The sequence below is a fragment of the Dasypus novemcinctus genome, chromosome 13 (assembly GCF_030445035.2).
Source record: "Dasypus novemcinctus isolate mDasNov1 chromosome 13, mDasNov1.1.hap2, whole genome shotgun sequence".
In the NCBI taxonomy this organism is placed as follows: domain Eukaryota; kingdom Metazoa; phylum Chordata; class Mammalia; order Cingulata; family Dasypodidae; genus Dasypus; species Dasypus novemcinctus.
In genome coordinates, this window is record NC_080685.1 from 95,649,671 (window position 1) to 95,675,568 (window position 25,898).

At 41.8% G+C, this 25,898-nt stretch overlaps 1 protein-coding gene across 7 annotated transcripts in view; it reads left to right on the forward strand.

The window, feature by feature from the left end:
* The window catches only part of UTP25 (UTP25 small subunit processome component), a 74,543-nt gene that overhangs the window by 33,694 nt on the left and 14,951 nt on the right, over positions 1-25,898 (forward strand). For 2 of the 7 annotated variants that reach the window (XR_002793763.3, XR_002793764.3), the window contains exons 12-14: positions 19,535-19,584; positions 21,894-22,053; positions 22,325-22,463. The gene's annotated coding sequence lies outside the window, so the exon portion shown is untranslated. Of the gene's footprint in view, positions 1-7,311; positions 8,771-16,482; positions 16,634-19,534; positions 19,585-21,893; positions 22,054-22,324; positions 22,464-23,451; positions 23,795-25,898 lie in introns of those variants that run through there. The other 5 variants (XR_011645561.1, XR_011645558.1, XR_011645560.1 and 2 more) reach the window with 5 other exon arrangements.

Below are 25,898 nucleotides of genomic sequence, written 5' to 3' on the forward strand. Positions count from 1 at the left end.
ATGTACCAATAACCTTTGGAAGGTGAGAGGACAGCTCATGCTCTTTTTTACTGAGCCTATCATTCCCTCCAAGTTAACCCCACCATATCCAGCTGAGCAGAAGAAATGCATTTCTTTCTTAAAAACTTTCATTTCTTTCTCCTATATTATGTGCTCTAACCAGACTTGCAGTAAAATTCTTTGCAATTTTTAGCAATTTTATTGAGATATTCATATATCATACAGTCCATCCAAAGTATACATTCAGTGGGTTTTGGTATAATCACAAGGTTGTGCATTCATCTCCACAGTCAATATTAGAGAATTTTCATTCCTCCATAGAGAACTCCTCACCCCTTAGCAGTTACCTTTCAGTCCCTCTCTGCAGCCCCTACCATACATACCCACTAATCTAATTCCATCTCTGTAAATTTATTTATATTTACATTTTATGTAAATGGAACCAAACAATATGCAGTACTTTGGTTTCTGTCACTTATGATACTTCTCCCTCTTTTTTTCACAACCAATGAAAAAATATTGATATATTATTCACTACGGTCCATAGTTTGTTTTAGGTGCATTTTAGCACAGCTACCACTCTATTATTAACATTTTCTGTTTCTAACATATATTTGTTCTGCTTCATTGAAGAACGTTCTTAAATTGTACTATTAAACACATTCATCTTCTACAACAGGGTTCACCGTGCTAAACAGTCCCACGTTTCATCCTTTAGCTTTTCTTCTAGTGACGTACACAACCCTAGACTTGCCCTTTCAACCACAATTACACCCCCCTTTGGCACTGCTACTTACAGTCACTCTAAAATGCTGTTTCTGAAGCTGAACGCACATTCCTATCCTCCCATCCCGTCTTTTGTTTCTCACCTCCCATCTGTGAGCCTTCCTTTCTTCCAGTGTGGGAAGGAGTTATCTCTGCTCGCTTTGCTTGTTCTTCAGAATCATCCTCTACAGTGACCTTTTACTTCCCTGTGGGTCAACCCTGGGTTCCCCTTACTCTCCTCTGGCCACATCACCATTATTCCGAAGGGAAGTGGGGACAAGGGAAAGAAGAGAACCCCAGGCTCCAGCCAGGCAGGTGGGCTGGTTACTTCAATAGTTAGATCCCCATGCTCAAAAGGAGTCCAGGACTGCGATCTGATTGCCACAAGGGCTTGTTGGCCCTGTGCCAAGAAGTCTGTCCCTGGACCTGTTTTAAAGGTGGACAGCTCAATCCAGGTGTCATCCTGATTGCTTGTCTCCTGATGGTCCCTCATAGTCAGTGAAGGATGGTACCTTCCTAGGCTGCTCCTGGCTGAGCTGTTGTGGTCTTCGGTGTTGGACCACTGCAGCTGACTGACCAGGTGGGAGTGGGAGCCTCTGCTGACACTGGGAGGGAAGGAAGGCAGTGTCTGCTGCTGGGCTCATTTGGAAGCTGCACCGAATTCCTGCCCATCTGTTCTCCCAGCTGATCCAAAGCCAAAGCTGTCTACCTCTTGCCAACCCAGGGAATGACACAGAGCACTATAACTGCAGCATCTGTCCTAGTATCCTGTAGCCCTCGTCCTCACTGACCTCTGTGGCCTCTTTCAGCTGCCAGTTGGACTCCCAGGAAGAGACGGCCTTCGGCTCACAGCTGGTGGTGGCCCACAGATGTTCACAGATTTCCGCCTTTCATGTTCTCAATTATTTTTCAGTGCGTGCCCTGAGCTGGGTGCTGGGACCAACATTACCACAACAGCCTGGCTCTGGGCAAGCCCCAGCTGCTTCTCTGTTTTATCATCTTTATCAGCTCAGGAATAATTTCTGCTATCCTCACCCTCAGAGGGACAATCAGAAAGTGGAAGAGACTGCAAGTGATTTGCCCAATATTCATGACTTCCCTAGAAACAAAACCCTGAAATTTTATTGGGGTAACCAAGTGCCCAGCTTTAATACTACGTTTTCCAGCTCCTGGCCGTAAGGAATGGCCCAAGAAATATAAGCACTAATCATGGGCAAGCTTCTAGGAGAGCTCTTTATAATGGAAAGAATCATCCCTTTGCCTTGTTTGTCCCTTTTTCCTGCTTGGAATACAGAAGTGATGGCTGGAGCTCCTGAGGATAGAAGCACCGCACTGAATGTGGTAGAGCAGAAAGAGCAGGCTGGTTCTTTGATTATTTTGTGGAGCTGCCATATGAGTCCCAAACCACCGTTGCACCCTTCTTTATGAGAACATAAGTCTAATTTGATTACATCACTGAGGTCAGCCCTCTATTGTTTGTAATTCCTTACTGATACAGAAGACAAAAATGGGACGACAGACTTCTGAATTCCAAATACTCTGCCTGTTCTTTCTTCTGTTCTCTGTAGGAACCAACAGAGGGTTCTGTACATCAGGGCTGATGCCTGCCCACGTGCCAACAGTGGGGACAGAGCTCTAAGGTGCCTCTTGACTTTGCTGCCTTCTGACTAGGATGAGCAAGTGCAAGTGTCTTCTCGTAGGACTCATGGAAACAATGCTAGTAGCAGAAAAATAGTTGGCAAGAAACGAGACTTCAACTCTGAAAACTGATGATCACCTGTTTTTCATCTCTTCTGGCACATTTCAAAGCAAAATTAGGGAATGAATCATAGAGTCCCCAGTTCAGTAGGAAGTTAGAGGTCTTGTGATATAATCTGCCACTTGATCTAAGAATCACCTGTATGTCATCTCTGAGAGGGTGTCTTCTAGCCTCTTCTTGAGGTACTAGCTTTTCTAATCAGCTCAGATTTTTAGAGACTCCATGAGTCTTCCATCCATCTGTCCTACTTCTGTTTCTGCAGCTATACATTACAGGTCTTCTTTCTCTTCCCCATGTTATCCAAAGACATCTATCATAAAAAAACAAACAAACAGAAAGAATTTCTATCATGTTTTCTATGAGACTTCTCCAGGCCTATCATCCTTAGTCCCTATCTTTTTTTTTTTAATTATTAAGAAGAAACCCATGCTCATTCAACAAAGACCAGTAAATGTGGAAAACAACTAAAAAACATTACTTCATCAGTGCAGTAATGCTTGGTAACTATTATTAACATCTTGGTGTATTTCCTCCCAAATTCCTTTCTTTCTGTACAAATAATAATGTTAGCCAACAATTTATATACAAATAGAACTTTTGCATAGAAAGATGATTTTGTTGCTAATCTGCTTTGGAAAGCTTCTGGCACATTATAATGCAAGCTAACATTTTTGGGAACACTTCCTACGTGCCAGAAATTTTTCTAAGCTTTTTACATATATTAAATCATTTAATCCTTGCTTACCTATTAGGTAAGCACCGTTATTTTCCCCATTCTACAAAGAAGGAGTCTGAAATTTATCAGTGTGAAGTAACTTTCTTTGTCTCTAGCACAGTCAGGATTTGAACCCAGATACTATGACTCCAAGAACACACATTGTTGTTCACAATTGCTTCTTTCTGCTTTAATCTGCTAGGCCGCCGAAAGCAATATACCAGAAATGGGTTGGCATTTACAATATGGACTTACCAGTTTACAAGCTTGCAGTTCTGAGGCTGAGAAAACTAAAAATCAAGGCATCATCAGGTGATGCTTTCTTTCTGAAGACCAGCTGCCTGGCATCCCGGACTCCTCTATCACATAGCAGGCACATGGCAGCATCTGCTGGTCTCTCCCCTCTCATCCAGGTTTCCTTGCTTTCAGCTTCTTGCTTCCCTGGCTTCTTCTCTTTGTCTGAATTTCATTCTCTTATAAAGAACTCAAGTGTGAGAGGATTAACCCCACCCTGGGCCATGCCTTCACTGAAGTAACCTAATCAAAAGGCCCTACTCATGATAGGTTTACACTCACAAGAACATAATTTTCTCAGGTCCATGAAGTATCAAACTATCATATTCTATCTCTTAAAAAAAAAAAAGGCAATAAATTGTAGATATTACTCTTTTAAAGGAAAGATCTCCTGGATTGTTGAATTCTTAAAAGAAGAACTAAGGGTATAAGGGAGATTATCATATTTTCTTTCATTTGGCTTGGCAGGGGATGGGGAAAGAAATATTACAAACAAATATTAATTTATTCGTTTTGTATGTCATCTGTGTGGACTGTATGGCACTCTAAAGGGGAATCTCTGCTTCTGAAAGATTAATGACTCAAATTATAGGATTATTTAAGGCATATTTTACTTCTTGTCTACCCTCTATGTCAGGGGTTCTTATCAAGGTGTCAATGAGCTTGAACTGAAATTTTTTCAAAAACCCACATTATTGGGGACGTGTTGGCACAAGTGTGATGTAGTTATTAAAAAAATACACAGTATAGTGTGGACTTAACTAAGGGGCTCATGGTTTTTACCTGACTGGCAAAGGGGTCTGTGGAACAAAATGGTTAAGAACTCTTGTTCTAGGTCAATTAAGCTTTAAGCAAACTCTTACTATCAATCCAAATAAAACTTCAGAAGATATTTTTGCTTGAAACGTAGGCAGAGAAGGAATATAACATAGTGGTTAAAATGGGCACTGAAGCCAGGCTGCCTGACTTGAAATCTTTGCTTTGCCGCTTTCTAGCTATGTGACTTCTGGCAAATTCCTTGAAATCTCTGTGCCTCAGTTGCCACATCTGTAAAATGGGGGTGGTAATTATGCCTATATCATTGGGTTGTTTTAATAATGAAATTACTTAATCCATGAGGGTACTTGGCATGGTACCTGGTACATAGTAATTGCTCGATATATTAGCTAGTGTGGAATAGAGACCTTTCTTTCCAAATTACAAAGAGGAAAAAAAGAAAAGTTATAAGGCACCTACTATTATTTTGAGTTATCCTTGCTGATGATTCTCACACTTGGCAAGTGAAAGAAAAGAGAAAGTGACACAGACTGCATCAGAAAATAGCAGGAGAATTTCATTCAGCAAATCCCACTGTTAAGGATCAGGAGGCTTGTCGTTGTATGAGTTATTAACACCAGGTGGCGCCATAAGCAAGCGCTGTACTGGAACCGGCTCTTCACTCACCCCAGGCACCTGTCTGCCTTTTTTTTTGACAACTCCAACATATAGGAAATGAAGATATTTATGTTAACCAAAAATTGTGGTATAGTTTGTTTATATTTAAATGTTAACACCTTAAAAAAATGATCCTATAGTGTATTTATGTTATGAAACGATTTTTGCAGAGCAGTATACATTGTTTTGTTTTGTTTTGTTTTTTGATTTTTATTTTTATTTATTTAATTCCCCTCCCCTCCCCTGGTTGTCTGTTTTCTGTGTCTTTTTGCTGCGTCTTGTTTCTTTGTCCGCTTCTGTTGCCGTCAGCGGCACAGGAAGTGTGGGCGGCGCCATTCCTCGGCAGGCTGCTCCCTCCTTCGCGCTGGGCGGCTCTCCTTACGGGTGCACTCCTTGCGCGTGGGACTCCCCTACGCGGGGGACACTCCTTGCGCGTGGGTCTCCCCTACGCGGGGGACACCCCTGCATGGCAGGGCACTCCTTGCGCGCATCAGCACTGCGCATGGGCCAGCTCCACACGGGTCAAGAAGGCCCGGGGCTTGAACCGCGGACCTCCCATGTGGTAGACGGACGCCCTAACCACTGGGCCAAAGTCCATTTCCCACATTATGTTTTAAGGAATTGAAAATCTCAATAGGTTCTATGACATATTTAAACTTCCAAACAATAAAAAAAAATTTTTAACACTCTTAATACAAACCAAAAATTAAAATGTTACACATAACCTCATTTGGATGTAGAAGCAAATTTATATATGAGACCCAAGCCAAATGGACCCTGGGCTTCCCCTCCCCAAGCTCAGACAACACCTTTTTTGCAGAGAAGAGCTTGACAACTACTTCTTAGAATTGCCATTGCTTGTCTGAACCTTCACTCCAGAGGGCCTCGGTTTTCCTCACAGAGAGGGAAATTTTCTCTCCTGGGCACTATTCCAGGCTCTCATTCATCTACCGTCCCAGGCCCAGCCAGTCCCTTGATCCCTTCCTAAGGCAGCGCCTGTGCCCGGGTGGGTGCCCTTGCAGCTCCTCCCTCTCTGGTCTTTTCTCTGGTATTTTCCAGGCTAGAAGACATCAGGAGACCATGGGGAAAGAAAAGTGAATTTTTATTCAATGCCAGCTATGGGCCAGAAACTGTCCTGGGTTCTTTATATACATCTCACGTGATTTATCACCATTTACAGAAGAAAAAGATGCTCAGAGAAATTCGGCAAGTTTCCCAAAGTTAATCAGGCAGTAGCAAAGGCCATGCCCCATAATCCCGTGTGATTGGCTGCAGTGGGGAAGGCGGTCCCACGGAGGTGAATTTGCCAGGAGAGCTCTGTCTTTCAGTCTGTCTTACAGGTTTTTTTCAGCGCAGCGCCTCTTAAGCCTGAGCTCTCCTCTAATTCCCTGCCCACAGCCTTACTTGGTTCAGGCCTTTCTTAACCTCTTCCTGGCATAATCCAGGCTTTGGAACCCAAAAGCCTGGATTTCAAATCTCGGCTTTATCTTGACTGGGTGTGTGACCTTCGGCCAGTTGCCTACCTTTGACCTTACCCTGGCTTCCTTATGTGTTCAGGTGGAGATATTGATGTCTGTCTTGGGTTTGTGTGAGGATTAAATGAAACCACATTCTTATATTTGGAGCACATACGAGTGCCCTTGGCTCCTTTCACGCGGACCACCCGCTGCCTCATTCATTCTCACACACAGTGTGCCAGGAATTGTTTAGGGCACGGAGGACACAGCAGTGAACATGACAAACATGCTTCCAGACGCGTGGGCTTAGAGTGCATGAAAGAGACAAAATGGACACTCCATAAAATATCATTTCAAGTGGTGCAGAGTCGGAAGACAGAGATCTCACCATTCTGTTTCCTTTGCCTGGAATTGCCACTTTGACCCCTGCTGAAACCTCACTTATCTTTTAAGACTCACTTCACACAGCAATCTCTGAAATCTCCACCGCTGATTATCAAATTTAATCATGCTTTCTTCTCAGCTTGCACATTGGGTGTCTATATCTATGGCCTAAGGGCTGTTATCCTATCGTAATCATTGTCATGTTCTCCACGCTACTGTATGCTTTCAGTAAACCTCCTTGAATATACAGAAGAGGAGAACTGACACTCACCCCAAACAAGGATCTGATATGCTGGCTTGCAAATGGCAGCTCCTCAGAATGGAGAGTAGAGGAGCCGTCAGGTGCTTCTAGAGGGGGATAAAGGCACAAACCTCCAGACACAAAATGAAGCATCCACACCTTGTGTGTGGTGTCTTGGAGGTAGGGATTGAGGCTGATAGGGAAAACCAAAGTTTTCTAACAGGAAGGACACTGGTTGTCTTTTTTTTTTTTTCCTAAAAAGCCCAAGAAGCCTTCCTGGAGGAGGATGGATTTCTGGGAACTGCTTGAATGAAGGCATTGCACATCAAGGCCACCTGCGTCACCTGGGCTCCAGCACAATGGCAGATTCATCCTTTTAAACAAGATACTCAAGTCTGAGTGCAGCTTTTCCCTCGGGTCCTAATCATTTCCCAGAAAGCAGCCTCCCTGCCCCCTGGAAACGGAGCTTTGCGTATTTTCCCTTTCCATCTCCAGCTGCTGGGTAAGGAGGTGTCCAGCAGGAAGAGGAGTGGATATGGAACACCTGTCAGAGTTCTTCCACCCCTGTGGGTGGGCAGGGACTTTTCCCAGGATTGTTCTAAGGGTTTTGAAACCTGGGGCAAAGACTGCTACACCTGGTTATGCCAATTCCAGTCCCCAGAAGGAAAAGGAACTTGAAGGGCAGGGGCATGGAAAGGAAATTAACCCAGCAGCCATCCTGTGTGGGGTTGCCTTTGTCCCCCGAAATCCGAACTCAGAGGAAATGCCAGCTGGGCCCTGTTCTTGCTCCTGCCCCGTCAGAACTCCTGCTCTACCATCCCTGAGAGGGGTAAGTGGGGTGGTTTCCTTACACTCCATCAAAACAACGCAGGGTAACTTACCCAGATAATAATTTATACTTTATTTTGTATTACTATAGACGTTCCCATCTCTGTGAGTAACCTGGGGAAAACATTTAGATGTTTAAAGAATCCCTTTCTGACTACTCTAGGAGAAAATCTGTGAGGCATCTCTGCAACAGAATGCAAGTATTTTACTACAAAGAAAGTGTGAGATTAAGAAAAAAAATTATGCCCAAACTTCTTTTTTTTGTTTGTTTTACCAGGAGGCCCCAGGGATGGAACCTGGGTCATGCCATATGGTAGGGGAAGGCTTTATCACTAGCGCCACATCCGCTTCCGTGTGCCCAAACCTCTTAAGAAGCAAACCACCTGCAAGAAAATTACCTTATTGGACCATTCAGTGGGAAAAGCTTGGCTCTAGAAGATTGACCCTGGGACAGGGCTCTTAGGAGGGGACAAAACAAAGGGAAAACTAAATTAGTCCAAATGAGAATAATTGCTGTACTGGTCCATGTTGCCTCTTCTCCACCGTGCCAGGTGCCCCAGGAGGTAATTCTTATAGATTGCATCAGTGGGTTTCTCAGGCTGGGAGGTGGATTCTGCCAGTGAGAGCTCCAGAGGAAAGAGAGAGATCCTGTGATCAGTAAGCATTTATTCTCCTGCCTGTTTTCCTGCTGAGCTGTGGGATGGAGGACGTGACTGCCTTCTCAGAGGAGGCCACAGCTCCCCTTCTGCCATCTTCTCTGAAAGCTCACTCTCTAAATTCCTTCTTCTTTCCTGGGGGTGCGCCACCATCCTTCTTAGTTTCCCCTAACCCTACTGTTTTAGTTTCCTAGCTGCTGAGAGCAAATACTCTGGAATAGGCTGGCTTTAACAATGGTAAGTTACTAGCTTACAGTGTTTTATTAACAAATCAATTTTATTGAAACATATTGAAAAAGCATAAGTCCATCCAAAGTGTACAACCAAAGTTACTTGGAAAAATCACATAGTTATGCATTCATCACTTCAGTCATTTTTAGAGTATTTTCATTATTCCAGTAATAATAATAATATGTATAACACCACAATTTGTTTATCCATTCATCGGTTGATGTACACCTGGGTTGTTTCCAACTTTTGGCAATTGTGAATAATGCTGCTATGAACATTGGTGTGCAGATGTATGTTCCTCTCACTGCTCTCAGTTCTTCTGGGTATATACCTAGAAATGGTATTGCCAGGTCACATGGCAAGTATATATTCAATTTCCTTAGAACAGTCCTCCACAGTGGCTGTACCATTCTCCATTTCGACCAACAGGGAATAAGCGTTCCTGTCTCTCCACATCCTCCTCAACATTTATCGTTTTCTGAATTTTAATAGTGGTCATTCTAATAGGTGTGAAATATCTCATTGTACTTTAGATTTACATATTCCTAATCCTTAGTGGTGCTGAACATTTTTTCATGTGTTTCTTTGCCATTTGTATTTCTTCTTTGAATGACTGCCTTTTCAAGTCTTTCACTCATTTTTTAATGAAATACTTTGTCTTTTTATTGTTGAGTTGTATGATCTTTTTTTTATCATGGATATAAAGCCCTTATTGGCTATGTGATTGCCAAATATTTTCTCCCATCAAGTCAGCTGCCTTTTCACCCTTTTGACAAAGTCCTTTGAGGTACAAAAGTGTTAAATTTTGAGAAGGTCCCATTTATCTCTTTTTTTCTCTTGTTGCTCATGCTTTGGTGCAAGGTCCAAGAAACTACTGCCTACTACAAGATCTTGAAGATGTTTTCCTACATTTTCTTCCCGAAGTTTTATCGTTGCCGCTTTTATATTTAGGTCCTCAATCCATTTTAAGTTAATTTTTGTATAAGATGTAAGATAGGGGTCCTCTTTCATTCTTTTGGATATGGCTATCCAGTTCTCCCAACACCATTTGTTGAATAGACTGTTCTGGCCCAGCTAGGAGGACTTGACTGTGCTGTCAAAAATCACTTGACTCTAGATGTGAGGGTCCGTTTCTGAGTTCTCGATTCAGTTTCTTTGGTCAATCTGTCTATCTTTTTGCCAGTACCATGCTGTTTTTACCACTGTAGTTAAGTAGTGTGCTTTCAATTCAGGAAATGAGAGTCCTCCAAATTTGTTCTTTTTTAAGCCATTTTTGGCTATTTGGGGCCCTTTACTTTCCATATAAATTCATAATTGGCTTTTTCATTTCTGTAAAAAAGGCTGTTGGGATTTTAATGTGATTACTTTGAATTTGTAAATCAATTTGGGGAGAATTGACATTGTGACTATATTTAGTCTTTCGATCAATGAACATGGAATGTCCTTTCATTTATTTAAGTCTTCTTTGGTTTCTTTTAGCAATGTTTTGTAGTTTTCTGAACACAGGTCCTTTATGTCCTTAGTTAAGTTTATTCTTAAATATTTGATTGTTTTATTCACTATTGTAAATAGACTTTCCTGATTTCCTCCTCAGATTGCACATCAGTAGTATATAGAAACACTATTGATTTTTGCATATTAATCTTGTATCCCATCACTTTGCTGAGCTCATTTATTACTTCTAGTAGCTTTGTTGTGGATTTTTTCAGGATTTTCTAGATATAGAATCATATCATTAGCAAATAGCGTAAGTTTTACTTCTTCCTATCTTATTTGGGTGCCTTTCATTTCTTTATCTAGCCTAATTACTATAGCTAGAACTTCTAGCACAATATTGAATAACAATGGTAACAGTGGGCATCCTTGTTTTGTTCTTGATCGCAGCAGGAAAGCTTTTAGTCTTTCACCATTGAGTACAATGCTAGCTGTAGGTTTTTCATATATGCACTTTACCATATTGAGAAAGCTTCCTTCTATTCCTATCTTTTGGAATTCTGTGAGGTTTTTTTAATCCAAAAAGGGTTGCTGTATTTTATCAAATGCCAATTCTGCATCAACCAAGAGGATCTATATTTACGAGACATATTGGTCTGTAATTTTCTTTTTTTATTCTTTTTTGTTTTCTTGTTTTGGATTAGGGTGATGCTGGCTTCATAGAGTGAATTTGGTGGTGTTCTTTCATGTTCAGTGTTTTTGGAAGACCCTTGAGCAAGACTGGGATAGATCATCTTTCAGTGATTGGCAGAATTCACCTGTGAAATGAATTCATTCAGTCCTGGGCTTTTCATCTTTGTCAGGTTTTCAATGACTGTTTCAATCTCTTCAACTGTGATTGGTTTGTTGAGGTCTTTTATTTCTTCTATGGTCAGTGGTACCTGTGTTTCTAGGAATTTTCCATCTCATCTACAATGTCTAGATTTTTGGCATACAGTTGATCATAGTATCCTCTTATAATTTCTATTTCTGCAGAGTCAATGGTGATGTTCTCCCTCTCATTTCTGATTTTATTTATTTGCATTTTTTCTCTTTATCTTTGTCAGTCTAGCTAAGGGTTATCGATTTAGTTGAACTTCTCAAAGAACCAACTTTTAGTTTTGTTGATTCTCTCTATTGTTTTTTTGTTGTTGTTCTTGATTTCATGTATTTCTGCTCTGATCTTTACTATTTCTTTTCTTCACCTTGGTTTGGGATTACTTTGCTATTTTTCTAGTTCCTCCAGGTGTGCAGTTAGATCTTCAATTTTAGCTCTTTCTTTTTTAATGTAAGCATTGAGGTCTGTAGTTTTCATCTCAGAACTGCCTTTGCAGTGTTCTATAGGGTTTGTTGTGTGTTTGTTTTGTTTTTTGAGGTACCAGGGCCAAGAACTGAACCTGGGACCTCGTATGTGGGAAGAATATGTTCAACCACTGAGCCACATCATCTCCCCTGAGTTGGTTTTTTCTTTTGATGCTTGTTGTTTGTTTTTGTTTTGTTTTGTTTTTAGAAGGCACCAGGAACCAAACCAGGGACCTCCCATGTGGGAAGTAGGTGCTCAACCACTTGAGCTACATCTGCTCCCCTCCCATCAGTTTTGATATATTGTGTTCTCATTTTCATTCATCTCAAGATATTTGCTGAATTTTCTTGCGATTTCACCTTTGACCCACTGGTTATTTAAGAGTGTGTTTAAATTTTCATATGTTTATGAATTTTTGCTTTTTCCATCCATTATTGATTTCCAGCTTCATTCCATTATGATCAGAGAAAGTGTTTTGTATAATTTCAATCATTTAAAATTTGTTAAGACTTTCTCATGACCCAATATATGGTCTACTGTGGAGAAGCTTCCATGAGCACATGAAAAGAATGTATATCCTGCTGTTTTGGAAGGCATTGCTCTCTAGATGTCTGGTAGGTCTAATTCATTTATCATATTATTCAAGTACTCTGTTTCTTTATCCTCTGTCCAGATGTTCTATCCAATCCTAAGAACAGTATATTGAAGTCTCCAACTATTATTTAGAGACATGTATTCTCCATTTTTGCCAGTGTGTGCCTCATGTATCTTGGCGCATTCAGGTTAGATGCATGTCCTTTAGTGTAGTTATTTGTTCTTGGTGAATTGTTCCTTTTATTAATATATAATGACCTTCTTCATCCCTTGTAACAGTTTTGGATTTAAAATCTATCCTGTCCTATATTACTCCAGCTCCTTTTTTGGTTATTATTTGCATGAGGTCAGTCTCTTGTACACAATGTAAAAATGGCTTTTATATATATATATATATTTTTTTTCTATCCATTCTATCAGTCTATGTCTTTTGATTGGGGGGTTCAAGCCATTCACATTCAATGTTATTACTGTAAAAGCATTACTAATTTCATCCTTTTGTCCTTTGGCTTTCTGTTATATCATACTATTTCCTGTCTTTTTACCCTTTAATTTACCCTTCCTAATAGTCTTCATTTCTACACTCTTCTCTAAGTCTCTCACCCTTGTTTTTTCCTATGGCTGCAGCACTCCCTTTAGTATCTCTTGTAATTCTGGTCTTTGGCAACATATTCTATCAGTTTTGGTTTGCCTGTGAAGCTTTGAACTCACCCTCTTTTTTGAAGGACAGGTTTGCCAGATATAGAATTCTTGGCTGGCAATATTTCTCTTTCGGTACCTTAAATATATCATAACACTTTCTTCTCTCCTCCATGGTTTTTGATGAGAGGTCAGCACTTAATCTTGTCAAAGTTCCCTTGTATGTGATGCTTTGCTTTTCTCTTGCTGCTTTTAGAATCCTCTATCTCTGATAAGTGTAATTCTGAATAGTAAGTGTCTTGGGGTAGGTCAGTTCGGTCTCATTCTGTTTGGGATGCTTTGTCTGTCTTGGATATTGATATTTATGTCTTTCTTAAGGATTGGAAAATTTTCAGTCAATATTTCCTCAAATATTCTTTCTGCCCTTTTTCTATTTTCTTCTTCTTCTGGGACACCGATAATGTATATGTTTGTGTGTTTCACACTGTCATTCAATTCCCTGAGACACTCTTTCATTTTTATCCATTCTCTTCTCTTTCTGTTCTCCTGTCTTTTCTAGCTTAGATGTTCTGTCTTCAAAATCACTGATTCTGTCTTGCAACAATTCAAATCTGCTCTTATGTGCCTCTAATATTTTTTTAAATCTCATTCACCATGTCTTTCATTCCTGTAAGGTCTGCTTTGCAGGTTTTCAAATTGTTTTTTTATGCTCATCCAATGTCTTCTTAATATTCTTTATTGCGTTAGTTATATTTTCTTTCAATTCTTTGAATTGACTTAGGAGAGTTGCATGATTATTATTAATTGTTTTAAATCCTGTATCTCTTCAGGATATTTGGTTTATTGCTTTGGCTGGGCCATCTCTTCCTGTTCCTAGTACAGCTTGTAATTTTTGCTAATATCTAGGCATCTGAATATGCTGGTGAACATATTCTAATCGCCAGCTTCTCTCTCTTGCCTTTTTTTTTTTTCATAGCCCTTCTTTGATATTTGGTTCAACTTATTCTAAACCTTTAAAATTGCCCAGCTTAAGTTATCAAAATTGGACCAGGGACTCACTAATGTGGTACAGATTTTCTCCCATGAGTTAGGGTACAGGCAGACCCAGTTTTTGTCCATGCAAATTCCAGACTGGACAGCAGATAGCGCTTGTCACCTCATCTTTCCATGGAGATGTTTTAATCTCTGCTTACCTGTGTTTTTGTCTGGCCGGTGCCAAGTCTCAAAGCAGACTCTGCTGGTCAAATTCACTGAAGAGAAGCCCCTTGAACTCCCCTGCCCTTATCCCTTGTAACAGCTGGCAGGGAGGAAGAGGTCTGTTCCCCTCTTCAGTCGGCTACAGTGAGCCAGGGGTTTTACCCCAGCTTAGTATCTTGGGAATGGGGGAGGCGAGCCCTTCCTGGGTGCCATGGGGGTTTGGTAACTCACGTTTCTTCTTTCAGGTTCTTTGTCTCTCTGTCCCTCACCGTCTTGGAAGTTCTGTATCATTGTCCTCATCTACTGACCCCCAAAGCAGGTCCCTCAGGCAGCTTTTGCCTCTTTCGCCATTGTTTTTGTGAGAGAGTTGAGCATTGCCTGCCTACTCCAGTGCCTTCTTTCTGGGACACACTACATTTTAGCTTAAGGTTTTGAGACCAAGAAAATGTCTAAATCAAAAGACCAGCTGCCGGCAATCCTTGGCTCCTCTGCTACATGGCAAGACACATGGTGGCATCTGCTGGTCTTTCCCTTCTTTTCCAAGTTTCATCGATTTCAGCATCTTGCTTCTGTGGCTTTCTTCTCTCTCTACATTCATTCTGTTTGTGAAGAACTTCAGTATAGGATTAAGTCCCATTCTGGATGAAGTGAGTCACACCTTAACTGAAGTATCCTCATCAAAAGGTCCTACTGACAATGGGATTACACCCATAGGAATGGATTCTATTTAAGAACATGTCTTTCTGGAATATATACAGCTTCAAACCACACCCATCCTTATCTTTGTGAATTGACTCTTTATTAAACTTTCCTTAAAAACTCACTTAAGTGTGGCATCTGTTTCCCGAGAAAGTTCCCTGAACTTTCTTATGAGCCAGGCACTGTTCTAAATATAAATATATATCTCCTTTAATCCTCGCAGCTGCTTTGTGATGTGGGTTGACTATCATCTCCATTTTACAGATGAAAGAATGAGACCCAGATAGGTGACGTGAGTTGCCTGAGGTGTACAGCTGTGAGGGTTAGCCTAGGACATGGATCTGGGCAGGCTTGCTTCAGGCTCCTAATTATTGTGGCACACTACCTTTGCATAAAAGAACATGAGAATTGGGTGGAGGGGGGAGGTGTGGCAGAGCAAGAAGGCAGGGTGACCAAAGGCCTTTTAAGATTAGGAACATCCAATACTCAAGTTTCGGTAGATTTTGTTGCTGCATGTAAATCTTCGTCTCCATGTGTGATGGTTACTTTGTAGAAAGCAAGGTAAGGGTGCCGAGTTCTTTTATGTTTGGGTTAAAGCCAGGGTGAAAATAAAGGAGCAGCCACAAGATTTAGGGCAGAGAACAAGAACTCCGCTGGAGCAGAAAATTGGAACCAGAGCTGAATAAGATAATATAGATTCCCTAATAATTCGCAGAAATTTGGGAGAGGACTCTAGCTTTTTTTCCATAATCCAGACAGTTCAAATCTTATCTGGATCTGAAGGGCCTGGGAGATCCAAACCACGTTTCATTTATAAAATAATTTAACAGAAGTCTGGCCGGACCTTGCCCCCACCCCCACCCCCCAATTCTCAATTTCTTATCCAAATTAACATGTAGGTGATACAGCCTCTGCTTTCCTCCTTTTCTTCTTTCTATTAACACTGAACACACTGGATTTTCTGACCTTGAAGAGATAGTAAAATCAGCATCACTCCAAAATATCCCCCAAAAGTGGGCCTACAAGAATTCAGGGAGATTAGAGGACTCCCTGCTTCCTTAGAAGCTTTCTCCCCTCAAACTCATCCCAGGAATCTCCCTTTTACCCCAAATGAAGCAGGCTAGAGAGTGAATCAATAGACAGATCTTGAACCTGGCAGAAAAACCACCGCCACTAACAGGTGTCCCCAGTACTCCCAAGAGGGCTGCTGGAAGACTCTCACGAGATTCTCTCGTTGGGAATGAGAAGCTAGGAGAAGCCCCTGATATTCTTCAGGGGCCTTATCATTGGGCCCTCCCCGAGGATTAATGGGTGGGGTAGTCAATCAAAACAGCAAACAGCTGGGACTCCTCACGTGTCATTAGCAAAGGGGTGGGATAATTAATAGTTCAAAAGACCAGCGGGAAAGTGAACTGGCCCTGGCTCTGCGCATTCATAATCTGTAATGGGGAATTGTCATCGGTAAATCAGCCCTCTTTATCACTCTTCAGCCCCTTCCTCTCTACCTGGGACCCATGATCTGTTATTTTCTCCCATTTCCCTTCCTTCTCTACTTTAATAAATTACTGGCCTAATCAATGCAGCATGCTCTTGAAATTCATTTCTTGCAGTTAAGCCAAGAACCGAGACAAAATCCAGCAGCACAAGTGTCCTCCCACGTGCACATGCACACACGTCCACATGCACGCACTGCTCCCTGTCACTGCCAGGCTACCTGATGATCCTCTCTTATGTGAGCAGTCAAGGTAACAGGAAGGAGAGAATATGTCTGTTAATCAGGTATATTTTCTGAATTTCCATTCTGCCTCCCCAGCACCTGTGTGCCGATTTATCAAGAGAGCAAGAGATGGTTTAGGAAAGATGGACAGTCCTCTGAGGAAGCAACGCTAGAAGCATGATGAGCAGAAATGCTGAACAAGATGCTAGCTAGAGGGGAAATCAATCTCCCAGACCGATTAGTTTGGGTAAGAGCCAAGAGAGGCTGAAACTTGTTACAGCTACAGACATCTTTCTTGCTTCCTGTTTTCCTAGATCCTCGAATAATATCAAATTAACCGCAGAGCTCAAGGTTGCTAACTGGTCTGAGCATGCCATAGCAATGTCTCGATGTGGATGACTATTATAAAAAAGCCATGCGATTCATCTCCCTGGTTGGTCTGTAAGATACTTAAGGACAGGGCTACGCCCTTGCTTCTGATGGAGTAATGGGCACAATGGGGCCCAAAAGGTCCCCAAGCAACTTGCTGAAGTTAATTGGCTTTGAAGCGGAAATGAAGGGAACTTCCATTTTTTATAACAGAGAGACCTTCTAATCTTCCAACTGAGAAATGAAAGCCAGGTTAGTCAAATTCCTTATGATGCATAGAGAACAAGGTGAATAATTATGAGCAAGAAAGCCTCTGGTAAATTTTGAGGGGAGAGAAGGCTATAAAACACAAACAATAAATATAAAATAATAATAAATGAAAAAAGAAAACAAAATTTTAAAATGTAAAAAAAAAAATGGAAATAAATGTTATAAACACAACTCCCACGCAAATATGTAGTCAAGATTCACTTTACTCATTGTTGGGGTAACCAGCAGGATGACAGAGCCAAATCACAGGAGAACACAAGACTGGTTTATACGATCATTGAAAGAAAGGGTATGGAAGTAAGTTTGCAAAATAATACCCAACTGGTTAATGTCCTAAATGGCAAAAAGATCAAACCCCTTAGGGTTATGTTTTCAATCTGACAGAATTCATTTGCCTCTCTAGTGAATAAAGCCATTTGAAATCTATCAATATTCTCAAGTTAACACCTTCCTTTGCGGAGTTTGGGCTCTCATCATTTGTAATTAGTAAGTCTAACTAGGTGACTTCCCCTAGAACATCAGGTGGGCTTTCAGACTGTGCTATGATATGACATTAAATATAATAGCACACATAATATTATTGTCTTATATTCAAGTTTTGGATACTTTTTCCAATGCATAGCTTTACTCTTTATAAGATACCACTTGCTTATAAATCGAGTCACCATACATGAGCTTATGTAAGCCCAGAAAATGATTTCCAGAAGGGATCTAATCCAAACTACAACCTTGCCTACTTTTCCTCCCCTTACTCTTTTGCCGTTTTTACACTTCCCTCCATGTTCTAGTTCAGCGAAATAACCACATTCATGGAGTGAATAAGCATACCTCTCATTGACTTTTTTTAAGCCCTAGACTTATAAACCAGTATTTCCTCTCATGGATGGGAATCATGGTTGTTAAATGAGTGTTTGTTTTGTTTTACTTTTGCTCTCACAAGCCAAAAGTAGTTTCTCTGGATCCCACTCAAGTTTAGGTCAGCCTTGCCAACATCATCAACTATACTGACTTTATTTATAGACAAGTGGTATCTGACAGTGCAGGGAATTGCTTGCTGAATGACTTGGAGTATATCCCTGCCCTATTGAACCAGGATTATTAAACATAGCAAAAGAACTCTGGAGGCTTTACTTCTGCTGCAAAGGATGTGGTTTGGGAAGAGCCCAAACTCATTTCTATGACACTCTAAAACTGGCAGAAGCTGTTATTTCCACCTGCTATACTAGCTCAGAATTTTTTAAAATAACATTTCTCTGTGTCAGCCTCATTTGCTGCTATGAACCCTTTAGCCTCCTCATATTCTTTCCCAGCTGGTTCTAGGGGAACCCAAGGAGTTTTTCACATGGGCACATAGTATAATCCTCTGGGTGATCACTAGCATCCATCATTTATCTCCAGTCCTTCTTCAGCTTGCTGTGTGGAGTTCCCTTGTAGATATCACATATGCCCACAAAGCCACCAGGAAACAACCATAGACACTGGCACTTAGTGCCAAAACCACCAGAACAAGGGCCACAAATCCTCCTTACTGTTTCATATCCTCCATGACCCCTCCAGATTCTAGTGGAACAACTCTTTTAGTTTTAATTCTTTCCTGATTGCAGCCCTTTCTCCCTAGGACTCGGGAAAACCATCTGAGTTTCTCTGCTCCTCTCACATGGACCAGATTTGTACAACTGTACTCTTTGCTCCATAAGATAAACTCTATCCTGGGAGGCTTCTGAGAAAGGACTGTTAGGAGCCCCCTGCCATGATTCTCCAAACATGCCCAAGGATGTCTGAATCCAAGGATGTCTTGGGTAGGTTCAGCCCAAGACCTACCACTCCATGAAATGGACATGGATGAGAAAGCAGGATGACACCCACTGACTCAGAGAGGAAGCTCACAAATATTTCCTTAGCAAAGCAGAACACAGGAGAGGTTTCCTTGGTTTCTTCTCAATCAGATCTTCAAAGTGAGCTTTTGTTATTCAGCGGAAGAAAATGGAATTTTCAAAAAGAGAAACAGGACAGTGGAGACTCAGAGTATAGTCTCAGCTGTGTCATTAATGAGACTGGGCAAGTCATTTCCTCTCCTTGGCCTTGCTTTCCATGTATATAAAATGAGAGTAGTACTTGAGATCTGGGGTGAGCAAAACTTTTTCTGTGAAGCGCCCAACTGTAAATATTTTAGGTTTTGTGGGTCACTCGGTCTTTGTCACAGCTACTCAACTCTGCAGTTGTAGGCCAAAAGTAACCACAGACAATATGTGGTTATAGTCCAATAAAACTTTACTAAAGAAACAGGCAGTAGACTGGATTTGATCCACTGACCATAGATTGCCAACCCCAAGTCAAGATGATCTCTAAAGTCCCTTTATGCTTTAATAATTCCTTTAGGTTAGAAGTGAGTTTCTCTGATAAAACATATACACATGTACTATATTTAAATGTAAGATTCCAAACATAATACTAATAACACCAACCATTTATTTATTTTAAATAAAATCTTTTCTTCTTTCTCTTCCAGAGATCAAATGAATTTCAGCAAAACCTACTGAGAGCCTGGAATGTGCCAAGGTAGGTACCTGCTGTTGGGCAATCTACCAATATACATGACTAAATCCTAGACTTCAAGGAATCTAACAATATAAAGAAAGAGACAAACAGGTAAATACATAATTATAAAACACCACAGTAATTGTTATAATCATGTTGATTCATCAAGACTTCAATCAAGTTCCATTACATCCAAATTTCAGATGCTACAAGGGATCAGGTTTAAGGACATTGCAGTATGGTATGTGTGTGGGATATACAGAGAATTGGGAGGATCATCTAAAGTGCATTTCTCTGAGAAATGATAGTCATGACTCCCCAAGGAAGTCCTGACTCAGACTGGTCCATGATAGATTGTACTTCAAGGCTGAGAACTGGCCATCTGTGGCAAAGGTAAATATCATCATGACTTGATACATCCATCCCATAAAATCTGCAATAAACTTGAAGTTCTTTTGAGAATGTGGCTAGGCGGATCAAACGGGTCATCTTAGTCAACTGTCCTATAACTGCTCATCACTGGAGCCTTGATACAGGTAGTTCAGAGCATCTTTGACCTACTTCTGGTTGCTTTTGGAAAGGAGTACATTTTTCCAGAAGTAAATTTATATTTTTTTATGTTTTCTGGAATCACGGAAGCTTAGAAATGTACCCAAGTCCTTCATTTCACAGAGGAGGAAACAGTTTAGAGAAAGGAAATTAAGTACTTGTTGGAGGTCACATAGTTCATGGAAGAACCAAGATTAGAACCCAGGTCTTCTGATGCCAAATTTAGAGTTCCATGACCTACAGTAGGAGATACATTTTAAACTATAACCTAGTGTGTGTGCAAGAGCACACCTGTACTTTTTTTTTTTTTTTTAAAGATTTATTTATTTATTTAATTCCCCCCCCTCCCCTGGTTGTCTGTTCTTGGTGTCTATTTGTTGCGTCTTGTTTCTTTGTCTGCTTTTGTTTCTTTGTCCGCTTCTGTTGTCGTCAGCGGCACGGGAAGTGTGGGCGGCGCCATTCCTGGGCAGGCTGCTCCCTCCTTCGCGCTGGGCGGCTCTCCTCACGGGTGCACTCCTTGCGCGTGGGGGCTCCCCCACGCGGGGGACACCCTTGCGTGGCACGGCACTCCTTGCGCACATCAGCACTGCGCATGGCCAGCTCCACACGGGTCAAGGAGGCCCGGGGTTTGAACCGCGGACCTCCCATGTGGTAGACGGACGCCCTAACCACTGGGCCAAAGTCCGTTTCCCGCCTAGTGTGTGTGCAAGAGCACACCTGTACTTAAAAACTGGTGTTCTCTCGTCTACTCTATTCTATTATTTCATTTTTAAAAGTCCTAGTCATGACCCATTACACTGACATGACAGCCCACTAAAAGATCTAACTTGCAATTTGAAAAGCACTGCTCTGAATCACAGTATTACTTATATGCCACCTAATGACACATCAAATGAAAAGGGATGCTTTCTTGCAACAGTGTGAACAAATATTTCCCCATGGAAGATTACAGTTCTACTGTCACTTTTCATAAGTGAGTCAAAAGAATTTTTAATTATTTGATTTTCTCAGGAAAAAAAAATTGATATGTGCCAAAGATCCATCAAGTATTTTCAAACCACATTCAGAACTCACCTTCTCCATGAATTCTCCCCATTCTGATCTCATCAGGCTCTGATGATCTCAGCACCCACGTACATTCAGTCACTAATCCTAAACCACATCCTTTGTCTTCCTTCTAAGAAATTGAAAAAAAAACAACAAACTCCCATTGGTGTCTGGGGGATTCTCATCCTGCTTGTTCCCAAATCTGGGAAGCTGTGGAAGGGAGACTTACAGGGATGCTGTAGAATGACTTATCTATGCAGATCAAGGTGCTTTATATTTCAGTGCTGACATGTGATGGAAATACCACAAAAATGTCAAGATCTGACTGGTCCAGAATGGAACACAGGCCTTTCTGGCTTTTTTAAACCAGATTCACCATGCAATTTTAGAAAATTTTCAGCATCTGGACAGCACAGACCCAGCTGGAGTCTACCTTCCACCAGTGAACCATCCTGCTAGGAATACACTTGCAGCAAGGGTGGCTGTAAAGTTCATTTCTGTTTTCTCAGCCACCAGCCTGCAGGGCCAAGGAGCAGAAGGAAGAAGCTCTTGAAGCTAAGGCACAGAAAAATCATTGTACTGGAGATTATGCTACAAATTAGAGAATTATGGCTCAAAACGATAAGACTGTCTCTGATTATCTTACAAAATGGGCATCAGACCTGGTCTGTCTCCTTTACCAGCTTGAACTGTTTTTTTCCTAATGTGGTTTCAGTTTCTTCCTTCTCCATCAGGTGGCAGCAGAAAGGAGGAAGGGAGGACGACATAGGCCAAATGCTCCTCGCAGTGGCTGCCTCAACCTGACAACTGAGCTGATGGGAAAATTGCTCCTAATTAAATCACTTCACGAAAAGGAGACCATTTTCCATCTGAATGCACTCTGCAGTTCTCATGGTGGGTAATTTGTTCTTTTAATAAGCCAGGGAGGTTGAATTCCAAGGTTGCAGCCACCAGTGGGCCACAGAAACAGGGACTTTGTTTTGGCAATGCACTCACCATGTCTAGGGTACCAAAGAAAGCTGGCAAATGGCAGTTCCTTATAGCAGTTCTGTTCACTGGAGACCGGGTGACTGAGGTTGATGTTTCCCAAGATAAAATCAAACAAACAGGCCCTGTGCCTTTCATTAGTTCCAAAAATAAAACAGAGAGGGCTTCTTTTTTCTAGGTCCTAATGTGATGGAGGAGGGAGTGTGCTCCCCCAGCAGAATTTGAACAGAAGCCTGCAAGATTCCTATCTTCATCCAACAACATGGTTTTAGGGCTGCTGGGAGGCAACGCCGTGATGGACCCCAAAGTCAGGCCAGGTATTGGTTCCATTTCTAATGCCAACTGTGTGACCTTGGAAAACTTGTGGTAATTCATTTCACTAAGCCTCATTTTCCTCATCTGTCAAATGCTAATAATAACGGATACCATAAATGGGGATAGTGAGGGGAAAAGAGAATATATTTGTAAAGTGTCTAGTATCTGGCAATTAAATGGTAGAGAAATAGCGAGATTTCCCTTCCCTCCTTTTACAGATGAGGAAATGGAGGAGAAGAGAAATTAAGTAGCTTGACCGAGGTCATAAAACCAGTAAGTGAGGGTCAGGATTCTGTTTGGCCTAAATCCAGACATTGTGGTTTCATTGCTGGTGTGGATTGAAACAAACATTTAAATGCCCACAATTTTATTGGCTGTGGACTAAGCAAAACTATTTCTGATATACCTGTCTAGCACAGGCCAATCACATAGTGCACAGAATGTACTCCCTCAGGTGTATCTTGGCAAAATTGATGCCAGTCCTCTTTGGTTCTTCGGCTGATATTGCTCAAATGTTCCACTGCTCAGAGGCCCTGCGCCCATTTCTTTCTGAATTCTAGAGCATTGGGTCTCTTGGGTTCCTTATAGCCAGAGTCTGCTGCTACACTTTTCTTCTTTAGCAGCTAAAAAGATTTCTTCCCTTATTTCCTGAGACCCTAAAGGAAACTGATGGGTCCCAGCTCCCCGCCTTCTGACCTCCACTTCTCTTAAGTTTCTATTTTAGTTTGGCTTCAGTGGAAAATTCCACTGTGGTCTTGTAGAGATGAATGCAGACTCTTTAATTATATTAAATCTACAGAGATCAATTTCTGTAATCCTAACAGGGTTAGTTTCTGAATTCCTGTGATTGTTAGATGATGATAGGCTCATTCCCCTGGGTCCAGGGGCCCCTCAGGGAGACTAATTGAGGGTGACCGGTCATCTGTCATGAGTCATTTGTATTGTGCTAGAAAAGAGAAATTTATGGGTTTGATCAATATCTTTCCTTAGGGCTCAGCATTTCCTGGCTCCATTCTCTGGTTGGCACTCTGAAGCAGACGCTGGTTGTTTTTTTTTTTCTTTCTATTGGAAATAAATTCTTCCTTGCTACAGTTTCTCTGAGGGCACTCACTGCAAAAGAAACTGGACTCTGTACCGTAATTAGAGTATTGTTTAGTTCTCTTCTCTCATTCAGATTTTCTTGTCTTCTCCTTCCCTCCCCTTCTTTTCATTCCTCTTTCCCTCCCACCTTTTCTTTCCTCTCCTTCCCTTGGCTCTGTGCCCTCCCTCCCACCTCCTATCCTCTCCGTAGTTCTCCATTCTTCTCAATTCAATAAATATTAATTAGGCACGCAAATGACTGGGTTAGGTAATTGAGCACCTAAAAACAAGATAGTCTGCCCTCAGGAAACTCAAAGCTTACAATCTCAGAGAAACTTCTCCTATGTTGCCTTCTTTGTTCCACTTTATATTGAAGGCTGAAACTCTCGATATTATTTAGGAAAAGTAAGGATTCTCTTACCAAAAAAAAGGTAAGTACCTACATGTGTGAATGACTAAGGCTTAATTAGCAGTCACACATTAGTATGAAGTAATTCAATAAGATGGCTTTCTCTCTAATACCTAGTTAAGCAACTATCTTGGAGTAATAAAGATTGCTTAGAAAAGGAGAAGTAGGGAATTGGGGGTCACAAAATAATTTTGGAGGCTGGCAGCCTCAGGTAAACACTTAGAGTCAGCGTAGACACTATTCACTATGATAGGATTATTTTCACCCAAGGCTGTGAATACCTCTGTAACATAGTTTTAATTTGAACCAAGGTTGAATCAGAGAATTTGAAAGACTTATCGTTTTTATTTTTCCAGTTGTAACAATCTTTGGCTCTATTAGCAGCAGTAAGAGCTAGAAATTGTTGACTGAATCTCTCCCCTCCTAGAATGTAAGCGTCATGAGATCAGGACATTATCTTGTCTAGGTAGTGCCTCACTGCCTAGAACAATGCCTGTTTCACACATAGTAGGTGCTCAATAGATGCTCAAATGGATGAATGAATGAATGAAGTGACAGTAGGATACAAACTGCTTTGAGGTACAAAGGATGGGGAATCACCTCAGGTTGAAGGGTTTAGGAAGAGCCTCATGGAGAAGGTTTTTCAATCAGGAGTTCGTGGACTGCCCTCCTGGAGTTCAAGGTCAGCAGAAAAAGAAAAGGAAGAAAATAACTTTGCTGAGAACCTATAGGAAGCATAGCCAGTTGGCACAGCAATCCTTTGAAAGGATGAACACTCTAACAATTCTTTCCTGGGTACCAGGGAAAGCTTAATAGGATGTGTGAGTTGGGGGAATGATTTTACCTCCTTTCTGAGCAGTCTGGGATTTTCAGGAAAATGGAAGCAGTGTCAGGTCTAGAAGGGATTGCTGGAGGGGGACGGCCTGATGGGTCTGTCACATCGCTTCAGGCTTGACAGGGCAAGGCCTCTCTCTGGAGACCCTGCTGGCCATTGTAATTCTCAAAGAGGGCTAAAGGAATGTCTTTCTCAAGGGCTGTTGCTCTTTGCATCCAGGAACCCTCCCCAGATTTGCCCTATAGCAGGGATTCTTAAGAAGCAGTCTGGGGAAGCGGAGTTGGCCCAGTGGTTAGGGCGTCCGTCTACCACATGGGAGGTCTGAGGTTTAAACCCCCGGCCTCCTTGACCCATGTGGAACTAGCCCACGCGCAGTGCTGATGTGCGCAAGGAGTGCCGTGCCACGCAGGGGTGTCCCCCACGGAGGGGAGCCCCATGCGCAAGGAGTGCACCCGGTAAGGAGAGCCACCCAGTGTGAAAGAAAGTGCAGCCTGCCCAGGAATGGTGCCGCACACATGGAGAGCTGACACACAAGATGACGCAACAAAAAGAAACACAGATTCCCGGTGCCGCTGATAAGGATAGAAGCGGTCACAGAAGAACACACAGCGAATGGACACAGAGAGCAGATAACTGTGGGGGGTGGGGAAGGGGAGATAAATAAATAAAAAATAAATCTTTAAAAAAAAAAGTAGTCTGTGAGCTTGAATGGAAATTCAAAAAAACATTCTTGTGGGGACGTGTTGGTGCGGGTGTGATATGTTTATGAAATAATACACAGTACAGTGTGGACTTAGTAAGGGGTCTGTGGTTTTTTTACCTGACTGGCAAAGGGGTCCATGGAACAAAAAAGGTTAACAACCCCTGCCCCATAGGGTTGTGCCTACCCAGAGTGAGTGACAGGGATGTGCGGTTTCCCTTCTGGAAGGTCTTCGCCACCCCGGCTGGGCACGTGGGAGTTTCTGCGCCAAGGCAGGGCGCAGACCACATGTCCTTCCGAGACCCTGCTCAGCCTAAGGGCCACCATGGCCAGCAGGCTGCAGAATGATGACCTAGTTTTCAGCGCGCTGAGCGAAGGCAGGTGTGGGTAACAGAATAGCCTTTCATCCTCTG